The sequence below is a fragment of the Gymnogyps californianus genome, chromosome 4, assembly GCF_018139145.2.
Source record: "Gymnogyps californianus isolate 813 chromosome 4, ASM1813914v2, whole genome shotgun sequence".
Lineage (NCBI taxonomy): Eukaryota > Metazoa > Chordata > Aves > Accipitriformes > Cathartidae > Gymnogyps > Gymnogyps californianus.
In genome coordinates this window covers 43972727-43987353 of record NC_059474.1, presented here as the reverse complement: position 1 = coordinate 43987353, position 14627 = coordinate 43972727, and the positions used below count along the sequence as shown (strand labels likewise).

The window sequence follows — 14627 nt, the reverse complement described above, 5'->3', positions numbered from 1 at the left end:
ATAAATACTTCTATAGAAACAGGTAGGTGGTCCTTCAGAGTACTGTTTGCCCCACTTCGACCGCTACCTTTCATAGCTTACATTTTGTAAAATTCAGACTCTAGCACCCAATGTAAAGTTCAAAGGAAAAAAAAAGGTAATCCACTGGAGCACAGAATTGAGCTGCATAAGCGTATATGTGTATGCTTATACAAACAGATAGATACAGCTAGATGGATCATTTTAACCCAGAAAAAAGCTACACTGGGTCAGACTAAAAGTCTAAAATAAGTTACTGACACTTCCTCAGAATACTCTCCTAGCCTTCAGTAATTTGTGGCATATGGCCACCCTCAGACAAACGTGTTTTCTCTCTGTAGCTTTGAATTCATTTTTATTCATGAATTTTTCCAATTGATTTTTGCAACTATGAAAGCATTTAGTAGCCATTGTATTCTGAAACAGCTGTTTTATGAGAGTTGCCTGATTCGTAGACTGACCTACAATATGCTTCATATATTAATGACTTCCATATAAATAAGAAAATAGAACAATAATGCATGATTTTTATATTGTGTTTTCTGCTTGGAATCTTAATGAGGAATCTAAAAATGATTACGCTTAGAATACAGCAATGGCTTATCAGGACACACACAAGTAGTAAATGTTCAAACTTATAAAAAACTCAAATCAAATCCTCTTTAATGGAGCAGAACTCTTTCTACTTGGTTCACCTACAGATAATCAAGAACTATTTTGCTAATTAGTCATGAATCACTGTTTGAGAAGAACTTCTCTGGAGTAATAAAAAGAAATTAAATTAGAGAAAATAAACTCATCCTCTGGTTTTATGAAGTGCAGAGTAAAAGGCTAAAAGCACACACCTAACAGTAAACTGGTGATGATCAAAACCAAAACCCCGTTTCTCAGCCATGCTAATGTTTTTTATGCTGTTCATAATTTTGGCTGTAACTGTGGACTTTAACAAGAAAAAAAAAATCACATAAGTTATAGAAGTTTACATTCAGATTATGTGGTGTGGCAAAATTTTGAACTGCACAGATTTTTTTACAGTGTAAACACAAACCTGACACGTTGTACACAGAAATTATCAGTTACTGCTAAAAAAGCCAGTAATAGCTTCAATTACATGTAGCATAATGAGTGTTAAAATATCCGTACAGGAAGTTTTTATGTCCATCAGGAAGTATTAAAAAAAGGAAACAATTCAAACACACCACCCTAATTAATAATAAATAACAATACTTTCTGTTGAGTTGCATCATTTGAAGACTAAGTACAAACTATTTCATTTCTATTATAGTAAAGAAAAGCAAAGTTGAACTGTATCTTTGCTTATGTGTAATATATAGCAATAATCTGACTTGCTGCTCCTCTCACTTGACTGAGAGTTTTCCAATCATCCACATGAGCTCCAGCATAATGAGATTATTTAGATAGCTGCATCTTTCTCTTAGTTCTTGCTACTTTCATAGCTCATGATTTTCCAGAAGTGCCCCAGTAGCCTGGGGTTACTGACAGGACCGGAGTCCCAACTATCAATCTGATGCAATTTCGGTTTATCTGAAATACAGTAACTTTAAAACGCTGCATAAATCACTTGCAAAAGTTCCAGACATCAACAGGGAGAACCACACTGATATCAGCAAAAAACAGAAATTGGAAGCAGGATTTGTGAGACACAGGGGCTGTTGGGTATAGATGCTTAAAACACATCAAAGAAAGGACTAGTGGTGATTACAGGGTTTTAGCCTATCTGCACCCTTGTACATGCCCTCAATGAAGTTTAAAGACAAGAAAAGATGGGGAGGTGGGGGGGGGGAAGCCCTTTTTTAGACAGAGGAAAACAGATAAGTAAAATCACCTAAAGGAAGAGAATGATGTGTCTCAGGAAGGACCACAAGGGGGGTGGACACTAGAACAAGCTCAGGACATGGAAATCGCAGGTCTGTGACAACCAGTGGAGAGGTATGAAGAAAATGGAAAATACTTTAGGTAGTCAGATAGATTACCTTCTCTCAACTAACCTCTGCTTTGTTAGGCTTTTAAACGCAGGCTGTCCCAGGGTACTCATTTAGGGTGAAGACAGTCAAGTTTCCTGTTATACACAGAACTCACCTGAGACCTTCAGCAGATCACTCTTCTCAAAATCTTGGTTTCTATATAACTAATAATAATTTTCTTCAAAACAGAAATATCTGTATTTTTCCAAACTTGGAATGGAAGGTATAATGATAAATAAATTATAAATAATGATACTTTGAAGGTATCAATCCAGAGATACCCGGTCATGGAAATGATTTGGATGGACATCTGTTCAGAAGCTTTAGTACAATGATGCAGAAACTAGATTCTGTATTAACAGAGCTGCCAAACAGCTATTTTTTTGGTTGTCAGTCACTGAGATGACAGGCAAATATGAAGTCAATTAAAAACATTTTTAATACTAGTTTTGGTAGATACGTGCATTTCATAAAATATATTAATAATGCCTTTTACTTATGTACTCAAACATTTCCTTTCACTACTATTTAATTGCATCAGATTTGTTCCTGTTGACTATTTCTCCGTTACCAGGTGTTGTGTTTATTTTTTTTTACAGCTAGGCAATGAGCGTACATACAAACTACTGACATGGAAATAACTGAGAAACTACTGTGATGATATAAATCATCTTGAATTAAGATCATTGGTGTGTGTCCACAACATCATGAAACAAGATACAGAAAGACTGCTTAACTACAATATAAATAATTTGTTATCATTTACTTGAGATATACAGGCAAAGCAATATATTTTTACATTTTAAAATGTTAGACAGGAAAACAAATAGTAAACAAAGAAATCAGTTACTTCAGTATATCACTTTTTCTCCTCCTTGTATTTATTATTTTTCGATTCGATGCGCAAGAAGAAAACCCAGATAACTGCAACTTGCAGTTACTGAAATTCTGCCATTTTGTGATTCCACTGCAATCACTATAAATGTTCTTGTGCTTGTTAGTATTTTGCCACCATAAATATATGATGCCATGTAAAAGTCAACCTCTTCCACTGACAAATTTTATACTTCTAAATTTCCTGAAAAGGACTTTGGGATCTGTCTAGTAATAAAATATCTATTACTGAATACACAAGCTCCGCCTTACCTGACGTTGTTGACACCTAAAGGGTAAAATTAAATATATGGGTTTAATTTACCAGCAACGCTTGTGATTACATTAATCTGCATACACCAAATCGTGCATATGCTTTTAGACTGCATATGTAACTGCATGCCTAGAAACATAATTAGCCAATCTGCCCAATTACTCTAGCCTATGTACCTGTTTGCATACATAAACTTACCTTCCTGTATACACAGTGATCGTGCCTGCAAATACTTTGAGAATGCTTAATGTAACCCCTTAAAAATTAAGCTGCAAGCAACTCCTTGGCAACATGACTTATTTAATGATATCTACAAAATGCATGAGTGCCCATTTCACTTGAAAAAATTATATTTTAGAGCTAGATTTGAGAATATTCAAACACAGGTCTTCAAATACAGACTGACAGAAACAAATCTGAGTTACTAAAAACCTAATCTTTCGAAGAACTCTTGTAACTATTCTCTGATAACTACATTTGCATTTTTTAGAGATTTTACAATTATTCCAATTTAGAGACTGCCTGATTATGTTTTGCCATGGCCTTTGGGGGACACTATCAGGCTGTGCCAGATTAACATAATCAGAAAAAACACTTGTATCACAAAATCTAATTTGCTTTCATTAGAGTTGATTGGATTTCCTTCAAAGTTCCCTTTTCATGTGGAAGCATCCTGGAAGAAAACTATGGCTGTCAATATATTGTTGAGATGTTTCTTTCAAACGTCAAAACAAACCAAGACAGTATTGCCAGTCTCTGTGTATGTATGTCTATATTATTTTGACTTGTTTCATTATTTTGCACTATTCCTAACACATAAAAGAAAAATCTGTCTTAAGAAACTAATAATTATATAAATCTGAGACAAATGAAGCAAAGGTTAATAAAGTTAACACGGGAATCAAAATACAATACATTTTAGCAACTTTAACAGTGATGGACCATCATAACGTTTAGCAGGTGCATGTGAGATTATATTAATTCAGCTATTATTTTTCCCCAACATCTGCACCCAAGATATTAGATTAGAAAATTATGTATGATCTATCATTTCTGTCAGGATCACTAAGCATACATACTCAGTACTATTTCAGAATTTAGAATAATATTTCTTTCTGCTCATGTAAAAAGAAAATGCTATTTACTCATTTGCACTGGAGAAGGAAAACAAGTAGCTATCTTAAAGATACAAATTCTTACTACCTCCTTCCACCTACATGTATTATTAAAAAGATAAGTTTACACTTTAAGGTAGTTTCTTGCCTTGTTGTCATACAGCTCCATTATTTTCAGCACCATTCTGCCTACTTTTGCCAAGCAAAGAAACCAGTATTTTATTCTAAATGTCTATATAATAAACTAAAATCTAAACAAAACAGCCTTCTGTATTTAAAAAAAAAACAGTTTTAAGTAATGCTGCTGAAATTTCCTGGAATAGTATTTGCTTCATTTTGATTGAGTGAGGTTAGCTAGTATAGCATTTTAATGAGACAGAAAAGCAAAGAATGCACAGCAACACAGAAATGAGTTTTCTCATTATTTAACTCTGTCTGGAGTTGCTTGAGAGGTGAAAGGGACCTCATATACAAACAGCTGAACGCAGTGCTCATGCCAACCTTCTTTCCCATTAGGCTGGCAAATGATACAGTCATTTCAAGGAGTAATTTCTTAGAAATTACTATGTAAATCACCAGAGGAGGGGGGTGGTGAAGATTTGAGATGTTAAAGTATAAAAAGTGCCTATTAGAGATATCAATACTGTATGATTTTTTTTAAAAAAGGTTATCAGCACAAAGTAGACTGAAGGTTTTTCTTAGGACCTCTTAAATTGCTACACTTGTAATTTACATAGTTAGGCACTGATTAGCACATATTTTTCTAACACACTTAAAATATAACTTACAAAGAAGGAACAACATTAAAAAAAGCTTGAGTCAAAATCATTACATGTTATCATAGTTTTCTGATCAGAACTGCTATATGGTCAGTCACATCTTTAGGAGACATACATAGCTACAAAAAAATTATAAAGAAAATCCAAATTACCTAAATGAAGAAAAAAAAAAGAGATGTAGGGTAGGTAATTGGCAGATAATGGGTAAAGAAAGGGAAAGAAAACCTGGCTTAGAAACTTAGACTTCAAAAAAAAAAAAAAAAATCAGAGATGTTTTTACCAAGGCCCCTAACTTCCAGATGTTAGTCAATTATGTATATGTGGTGTTAAAAAAGCTAGTCCATGGTAAGAGAACTCTATTGAAATCTGAAGGAAAATTTGACCTCTGTAGAAAAGGTTCCAAATATTCTTTCAAAATTGTAAGAGACAGTAGCTCTTTTGAGCTCAACATCTTGGAGTCCCCCCTCCCAGCTGTAGCTATTCTTTAAAAAGTTCTGATTAAAAATTTTTGGTTTAGTTAAAGATCAAAGAAAAAGGATGTTCAAATATTGCCTAGAGACAGCGACAGAATATAGACTTGTTAAAGGATTAAGAAGATGGTTCTACTAGAAGATATAGCAAGTAACTGCATCAGAATCCTTCTCTCTTCCCTTCATAAATACAAATTCCCTTCCTTCCCAGCTGACGCTATTCCTAAACACCCCAGGAAAATCAGTAAAATCTAGATAGCAAAAATGAGCACATTCTTCACTCTCCTCCTGTCTTTCACTTCTCCTTCCAGCATAGACCCCAGACTACAGAGACAGCATTCGCTTGAGTCCCAGTTCTAAAGAGTATGATTTGTCCATTATTATCTAACACATTATCTAACACAGGCATTTATATACATTGTAAAGTCAGAAATATAATAATTTTCCACTAAAGTCCAGCATGGATATGTCTACTGCATTCCTATGAAATGATCTGACATAGTTCCGTATATTTCCTATATACTTAACTAGAAATGGTCATATACATGTATCTGAAGCAGAGTTTGCTTGGCAAATACTGGAGATGTGGAAAGCATTCATGCGTATCACAGACTTTATTTTCTGTCACAGAAACCACTGCACTCAAACTTTTCTAAAGATAAGAGATGTAAGTTGACCCTTAATAAGAATATCTGTAATAACTCTATTACATTCTGTTTAAACTAGCAGATACATAACATTACATCAATAAAAACAAGTGAGGCACATGAGCACAAACAATACCTAAATTATGAGACTATTAAACAAATGAGTATTTACCATTTTGAACACTTCACGCTTTGAGCACAATGAACAAATATTTTTTTGTTGTTGTTTGTACGAACTGGTATAAAGTATTGTTGAAGATCAGGAGCAAGACTGCATCTTCCCATAGAATATCAGTATTACAGATGTTATAATATTTCAACACCAGAAATGTTGAATTCCTTGAAATCTGCATAAGATCAAAACCATAGTCTCACCTAGTGATACTGGAGACACCCTTCATCCTTATTTTTATTGCTTCAGAATACATACTGAACTACTTAGTGGATAATCAGGTCAGAGGACAGCAGAGTCCAGGGGTTTTTGTTTGTTTTAGTAAGAAAGCCACAGATTTAAGTAATTTTCTGTATGACTTTTGTGAGCTTTTTGAGAACTTTCTGCCTTTTATTCCTGCCTCCTCCAGAAATCCCACTTAGAAGTCCTGAGCCACAGAAACTGTTAAAACTTTAGATTCACCCACTAAGGGTGAGAGTTGAGCATAAACCATCTTCTCACTGTCTCTAAGAATGAAATCTGGACATGCAGGTCAATGGAGCACCAAAGCACACTCCATCACTCCATCAGTATCTGCAATTCGGACCATCAGAATAAGGAAGAATGGCACATATTTCATGGAGTTAACTCACAGATAACTGCCTAGCTTTCCTCCTACAGACTGAGGTTTTGATATGGCATGGCTGAATAACCTTGGCTCAAACTTCTAAGGAAACTACTAAATTGTGAGAAAGAGCTAAGAGAAATTATGTAGAGTGGAACCATACAATATAAGAAAAGTAAAACTGCAGACAGAACTAAGATTGTTGAGACAAGGTCAGTCAGGCATGGGGGGAAAACAAGCCACAAGTATGAAAAGTTATAAAATCATAAAAGGAAAAAACAAAGTCAGAAGTTTAAACTGATCCTCTGTTTAAATAACACTGAGGACCAGCCCATTTCAAGGAGCAATGGAAGTCAACACTTGTTATACTTGATTGAACTGTCTGGCCAGCAAGGACTCATTGGGTATCTTGCAAGAGGTGGACAGCATCTTCACATTTAGTCTGACAGCAAATTAGTCCTAGCTATATATTGTGTCTATTTGACGATAAATAATTTTGTACTTTTAGGTAGCATGTATCCTGCTTACAGACCCTTTGTGCACTGTAAAAACTGCTTGAACAAAGTGGTCCAGAGAGGGAAGTTTATAACTATAGGTTCAGAAGTAAAGAACACAGTGGAAGAAAAACTTGGACGAAGCAGGCATTTGTGCACGGCAGAGCGATTCACCTATCACAGGAAGTCTGATTTGGCTCTTCAGCATAGTTATTTCGGCCTCCGACATGAGATACAACAAATTATTCTATAATGTATAAAAATTAGAAGACTAATTTTTAGGTCTAGAGGTAGTCTAGACGCTGCCTCTAGAAGACAGGTGAACTATGTATTGGTTGATCTCTAGTATATTCATGTATTTTTCAGTTCTTTTAATGTTGGCAGTTTTGTTACATCTGTAATTTCTTTCAACAAAACAACAGGAAACACCAGACTTTTATTTTCTTTTATTTTTTTTTACAGTAAAGGATCTGATTTCTCTAGAGGCTATTTTCTATGCAGGCACCCATTTGACATCATATGAATGTACAGGACGTCCAAATCACTGTGCCATCTTGAGTCCACACTGAGAAATCCTCTTATCACCAATCATTACCTAGCAAAGATCATTACTTAATAGATACATGCAATATAAGAAGGTAAAAAACTGATATATCCTGGGAGACAAGCTAATTTCCTACATCCTTCAAAGCTGACATCATCAAATCCAAACCTCACATTTTATAACTTCTACAGTACAATGGTCAGTGAATTCTCATCGAGCAAAGTTAAGATGTAACATTTTTAATTTATATCAGTAGTGTGTAGGTTAGGATTTAAAGATTGTAGATAAAATCCTGGTCCTGTTGAATTCAGTTAGAAAGCTCCTATTGACTTCCAGTGGGCGATAGTTTTAGTCTGTTGCATTAGGCTTCACGTATCACAACTACAGTTCAGGATGCTATGTTTCTATAGCAACAAGAGAATGATTCCTAAAGATTATAAAGGTCTTTGGGGCTAATTCAGCAGTATTAGACATAGACCTTGGATCACAGAATAACACAGAACTCTGCCAATGAACACAACCGGTGTATCCGCATTAGCAAACAGGCACCACAGGATTACACATACAGAGTGAAACACCTGGTGCTGAGAACCTAATGCCCATGCTTTTGGGGGAGAGGAGGATGATGAGTTGTTTTTCTGTTCAGTTTTTTAACTTTGAACTCGATCTAGTCTGGCACGCTGGCACACATTAGGTAGGATCCTGGAGCACACCTCTCAGGTTTTTTTTTCATTGGAAACGAATCCATTTCATACACCCTGAGAGCCTCTCCACTACTAGAACCAAAGCAAGGTAAGTGAAATGATCAGATTTTCACACAGTAGCACACTCCCAATTGAACCAAAGCACTAATGTAGCCATATGGGGTTTTTTTCTGTCTTGGTTTTAAGCTTCAGTTTTTCCTTCTCCTCCTCCTTTTTTAAGTATATGTTTTTTGAAGAAGAAAAAAAATTTCTTTCCAAAAGAACATTACATTACTCTTTTATTAGCTTCATTGCACCCCAAATCAACCAGTCCATAATATCAGTAAAAGAAAGAAGAGCTCACTGAAATACAGAAGACCAGGAAAATTACCCCTATTCTTTCATTATTTTTTGTTTTCAATGAGTACAACAATTTATCAAGTTTGTGTCTTTGTAAATTACAGCATCACTGTCAGAACCCTGTTTCTTCTAAGGACCAAACTGCCCTCCCCACAACACAAAAAATACCATCAGCTAATTTGTGCCAGCATGTCCTACACTCTCTTGTCCTTCCCTTTTTCTCCAGGCCCCAGGGAGACTGAGGAAAGGTCCATGAATCTATAAAGGAAGAAAGAGTTGGGCGGCAGACACACAGAAACCTGCTAAGACCCAATGCACACATGCATCCATACTCAACGATTCCTATAGATTACATATACAAACAGGGGCCTTCACTTTTGTTTCTTACCTTCTCATGGTGAAAATTATTTCTTCACCAAGTTCCCAGGGGTAGATGCAGCCAAAAGGGCTATGGCAATATAATTAAAAAAAAAAACTCACAGCACTGACAAGTAAAATCAAACTGCAGGAATACAAACTGCTAAAGAATCATAGACTTTGAATCCAGACTCTGCAATATCCACACAGTTTGAGGCAAATTCTTTTTCTCCTTCAGATATTTTATACAACAATACAGAAGGCAATCTCTCTAACAGTTACTTGCTTATCCTAAATTGTTAGTTCTGTGCAATGATCTGGGCTGACACTTAGTTTAGCAATCATGATAAAAATCTGCTGGGTTTAGTAGAGATAAATTACCACAGCAAATAACAATTTCTGACAAAATACATCATAAAATGATACAGCAAAGCTGAGGCCAAGAGTTACTAATGATTCATATGATAGTAGGAACTACTATTAGAAGTTTTCAGGGACTACTGTTTTCAGAAACTGTACAAAACATAAAAAGACCTTTGTACATGAAAGAAGTTTACTATAATCAAAGCTCTGTGTATTCTCAGTATGCAAAGCAAAATGTCACTCAAGGGCTGATTTTTTTTTCCTCTCTAATGCAATATTTTGAAGGATACATTTTGTAGGGATATAAAGGTAAAGGAAATAAAATCAAGTGGGGAAAGAACAGTGAAGTTACAGAAACAGGTAGTTCAATTATTTTGAAATTATATGAAAACATATTGTTATTTAAAATGATAAAGACGCCTCCTTTGCTAGATACTATTTTCACATATTGTAGATGGTGCAAAATTACCTTGGCAATATTGACTTCGTAATTTTTAAGCTTATCAACTCACCTACTATTTTTCCTAATTCGTGTTGTTTAGAGGACTTCTTCCACTTCACAAAAATATTGACTTAAACACGACTTCTTTCCTTTCAGTGAATATATACATTTTACTCACCTGAACAGACAGTGAGAAACTCAGGACCTCCTAACTTACACAGTTATTTGTGTTATTTTTTAAAAAAGGCTTTATTATTCTTTTAATCTGTAAAATCTTAAAAATTCCATGATATCTCTCACTAATAATCAATGGTTAAATCTTTCACAAGCACTGCAGAAATTGACAGTAATAAAGTTGAGCAGGTTTGAATAGCTCCAGTGACTACACGGGATGCTCACAATTTTAGCTGATTCCAGAATTGAGGCTTCCAATAATTTTATACATATTTTAGTTGATATAATGTATAGGCAATATTAAAAAATAAAATTGAGATTCATACACACACACACACATCCCATTTTGGTAAAGCAATAATGTATTATTTTAGAAAGATTTTTAATAGAGTATGTTAACTTATGAACTTATACTTCACCTTTTGATCACTTGCCAAGATATGCAAATGTCTTTCATAAGTATGTTCTGTGCTAATCTAAGTGTTTGACCTTGTCATAATGCAATTTTTTAATCATTTCTCTTAGAGTCATCACCTCTTCTCAAAACTGTTTTCATTTTATAAACCTAAAAGAATTATTAAACAGCTTTCAAAGCCATCATTTTTTATTTTGCAAAGACAGAACATTACATAGATTTTGTGTCAGCCTTGCAGAGTTTACCTCTTTGAAAATAAATATATTCACTATCTATTAGTGTTATTGGAAAAAACTTAACAAAGACATCAATTTGTGTTCCAAAAGAAAGCAAAGAGATTCTTCAACATGTTTTCCGGTATAGATAGCACAGAAGTGAAAATAATTTTTTTTTCTTTCACACATTATTTAATAAAGCAGAATACTTTTTTTTTTAAAGACAGAAACTAGTTCTCTTCAGTCAATGAAAATAATTTTAAGAACTAGACATAATAACCAGAAGATTGTGTCAAGTCTTACATTCTTGTAGTTTGCTGAACAAGAATCTAAGAAGTCCCTAATAATAAGTGAAGTGCAATAATCAGATTTGGTAAGTGTCATTTAAATGTGGTTCCTATGTATCAGCATGTTTCATATTTGCAAAACTGCAGGGTTGGGTATTGGTTTAATTTTTTAATGATTATGTATCTATTATTGAAAGAGAAGTCAAAGTTATTAATTCAGAGCCTGTTTTGCATAATATGATGCTTTTTGTTACCTGCATTTGATAGTCCAATTACAGATATAGTACTCATCAGAAAGCATCTTAATGCTTATGATTCATAAAAAATAACCGAGTGAAGAAAAATAACTGAAACATAAAAAATAAATTAAAAAAATAAATGAAAATAAATTAAAATAAATGAAACATAATCAAATCACTAATAATCACTTCTACAGCCCAAAGAAGACAAATAGTGACAATATTTTGATTAATATTACTATTAGAATGGCCACTCCTATAAGATTTACTATTTTATGTTGAGTATAATTACAGAATAGTTTTCACTAGAAAATAGCTAATTTTTCTATTGGCTCAAAACACTGGCTGCCACAAAAATGTTCTTTCGCCATTGTAAGAGTAGATTGATATTCCACTCATCACATTCAGAGCCCTGCAGAGTGATTCTCACGTAATCTATCTTTCTCATTGCCTTGCAAGCGCAAGTTGCACTCTTGCTGCCCATGCTCCTAGCTCTTTTTTCCTTCACATGGGATCAGTCACAGTGTCTGCCTGAAAATGAAGACAGGAAAGAAGGAAGAAAAGTCCATTTATAAGCATCACAGTAATCAATATCTGAAAGAAGGATTTCTGTTTTCTCCCTCTAATATTATCATCATACATGTCTGCTGCGTCAATCACTTGAATTTGAGAGCCAGCAGGCAGCCTAAAACTTTTGTTTCTTTGAGTAGTGAAAAAGTTTATTTTCATTCTTCAAAAATTTATATTCAACTCTTTAGGTAGGCTTATAGGTAGAAAAAATCATTTAATGACCTATTTCAAAAGAACATGCCTTTTCTCCTTCTGAATAATAAGCACAGAAGACAACTAAAGAAACATTATTACTGAAAAGTGACTGATGTAGTGTACGAGTTAAAACAATGTACAGCTTGATCAGGCAACCAGGCACCGTTCTGTGACCACCTGCACTGGTCAAGGGCACTCATCCTACCTGACCCTCAAGGCAGAATGGTGGCCACTTGTCTGAGAGCAAAGGCTGCAGCTACTGCTGGGGGGTCTGCACCACCTACCCCAGCAGTGGCCAATGCCTCCACCCAGACAGAGCTGCTGAAGGGAGAGGCTGCAGTGCAGACCTCAGACTGCAGGAAGTGCCGAGACCTTTCTCCTGGGGCAGGAACAGGCAGTAGACCTGCCTGCAAAAGGTGTGCCCAGGTGGAGGACCTCCTGCAGAAGGTGGCTGAGCTGCAGGAGGTAGTGAGAAGACTGCGTAACATCAGGGAGGCTGAGAAGGAGTTAGACAGCTGGTTCCAAGCGCAGTCTGCAGTGGACCCACAGCCCATGGCCAAACAGCCAAAAACTCCCCCACCGGCACACACAGAAGGGAGGGGGACCAATAACGTGGAAGAATGGAAGCTTGCAATGGCAAGGACCTGCAGAAGGAAGAGACTTCCCCTGAAGCCTGAGGTGCCCTTGCAGAACTGCATCACCACTCTGCAGACTGAAAAGGAAAGACCCGTCACATCAGGAGAGATGCTGGAGCTGAGTAAGGCAGCCCGGTCTGCTCCCCGTATAACAACCAGCAAAAACCAAGAAAAGGCAATGGGTGATAGTAGTAGGCGACTCTCTTCTGAGAGGTACGGAGGCATCCACCTGCTGACCTGACGCACTCTATAGAGAGGTGTGCTGCTTACCGGGGGCTCATATCAGAGATGTCACCGAGAGACTACCAAGCCTCGTACAGTCCACTGACTATTATCCACTGCTGTTGTTTCATGTGGGCACCAGTGATACAGCCAGGAGCAGTCTGAGGAGTATCAAGAAGGATTACAGAGCCCTAGGAGCAGCAGTAAGGGACTCTGGAGGGCAGGTAGTTTTTTCATCTGTCCTCCTGGTCAAAGGGAAGGGGTTTGAAAGGGCCAGTCAAATCTGGCAAATCAACAAATGGTTACAGGACTGGTGCCACAGCCAGGGGTTCAGCTACTTAGACCATCCAACTCACTTTGAGAAACCTGGTCTACTGGGGGCTGATGGCATCCATCTGTCAGAAAAGGGGAAGAGCATCTTCAGTCATAGGCTTGCCAAGCTGGTGAAGAGGGCTTTAAACTGAAGTTGCTGGGGGAGGGGAACCTCAATCCATCCCACTCCTACCAGTTTGATGCCAGTGCCACCAATAGATGCCCAGAGCCTGGAGAAGGATCACAGGTCAGCAGGAGAGCACCTGAAGAGGAGCACAAAGGAATTCCAGCCACTCCAGCCATTAAGTGAGCTTCATCAAGGGCCCAACTTAAATGCCTCTATGTAAACACATATAACATGGGGAATAAACAAAAGGAGTTAGATATGTGTGCATGCCTGCAGGCCTATGATGTTACTGGCATCACAGAGACATGGTGGGATGGCTCCTATGGCTGGAGTGTTGGAATGGAAGGATACAGGCTCTTTAGAAAGGACAGGCAGGGGAGACAAGGAGGGGGTGCTGCCCTCTGTGTCAATGATCAGCTGTAGTGCATAGAGCTCTGCTTGCGGATGGATGAAGAGCTGACCAAGAGTTTATGGATCAGGATTAAAGGGAGGGCAGGGATAGGTGACATTATAGCAGGGGTCTGCTACAGGCCATCCAACCAGGAAGACCGAGCGGATGAGGCCCTCTATAGACAGATAGGAGCAGCCTCACGTTCAAAAGCCCTGGTCCTCATGGGGGACTTCAACCACACCGATATCTGTTGGAGGGACAAAACAGCAGGGCATAAGCAATCCAGGAGGTTCCTGGAATGCATCGATGGTAACTTCCTTCTCCAAGTGATGGAGGAGCCAACAAGGAGAGGTACTCTGCTAGACTTTGTTCTCACCAACAAGGAGGGGCTGGTGGGGAATGTGAAGCTCAAGGGCAGCCTTGGTTGCAGTGACCATGAAATGGTGGAGTTCAAGATCCTTAGGGCAGTGACGAGGGCGCACAGCAAGCTAGCTACCCTGGACTTCAGGAGAGCAGACTTTAGCCTCTTCAGGGATCTGCTTGGTAGAGTACCATGGGATAAGGCTGTGGAGGGAAGAGGGGCCCAAGAAAGCTGGTTAATATTCAAGGGTCCCCTCCTCCAAGCTCAGGAGCGATGCATCCCAACAAAGAGGAAGTCAGGCAAA

General features: G+C 37.2%; 1 protein-coding gene across 4 annotated transcripts in view; it reads right to left on the bottom strand.

The window, feature by feature from the left end:
- Nucleotides 1-14627, bottom strand: part of SPOCK3 (SPARC (osteonectin), cwcv and kazal like domains proteoglycan 3) — a 222596-nt gene that overhangs the window by 85660 nt on the left and 122309 nt on the right. The gene's annotated exons all lie outside the window — the stretch shown is intronic.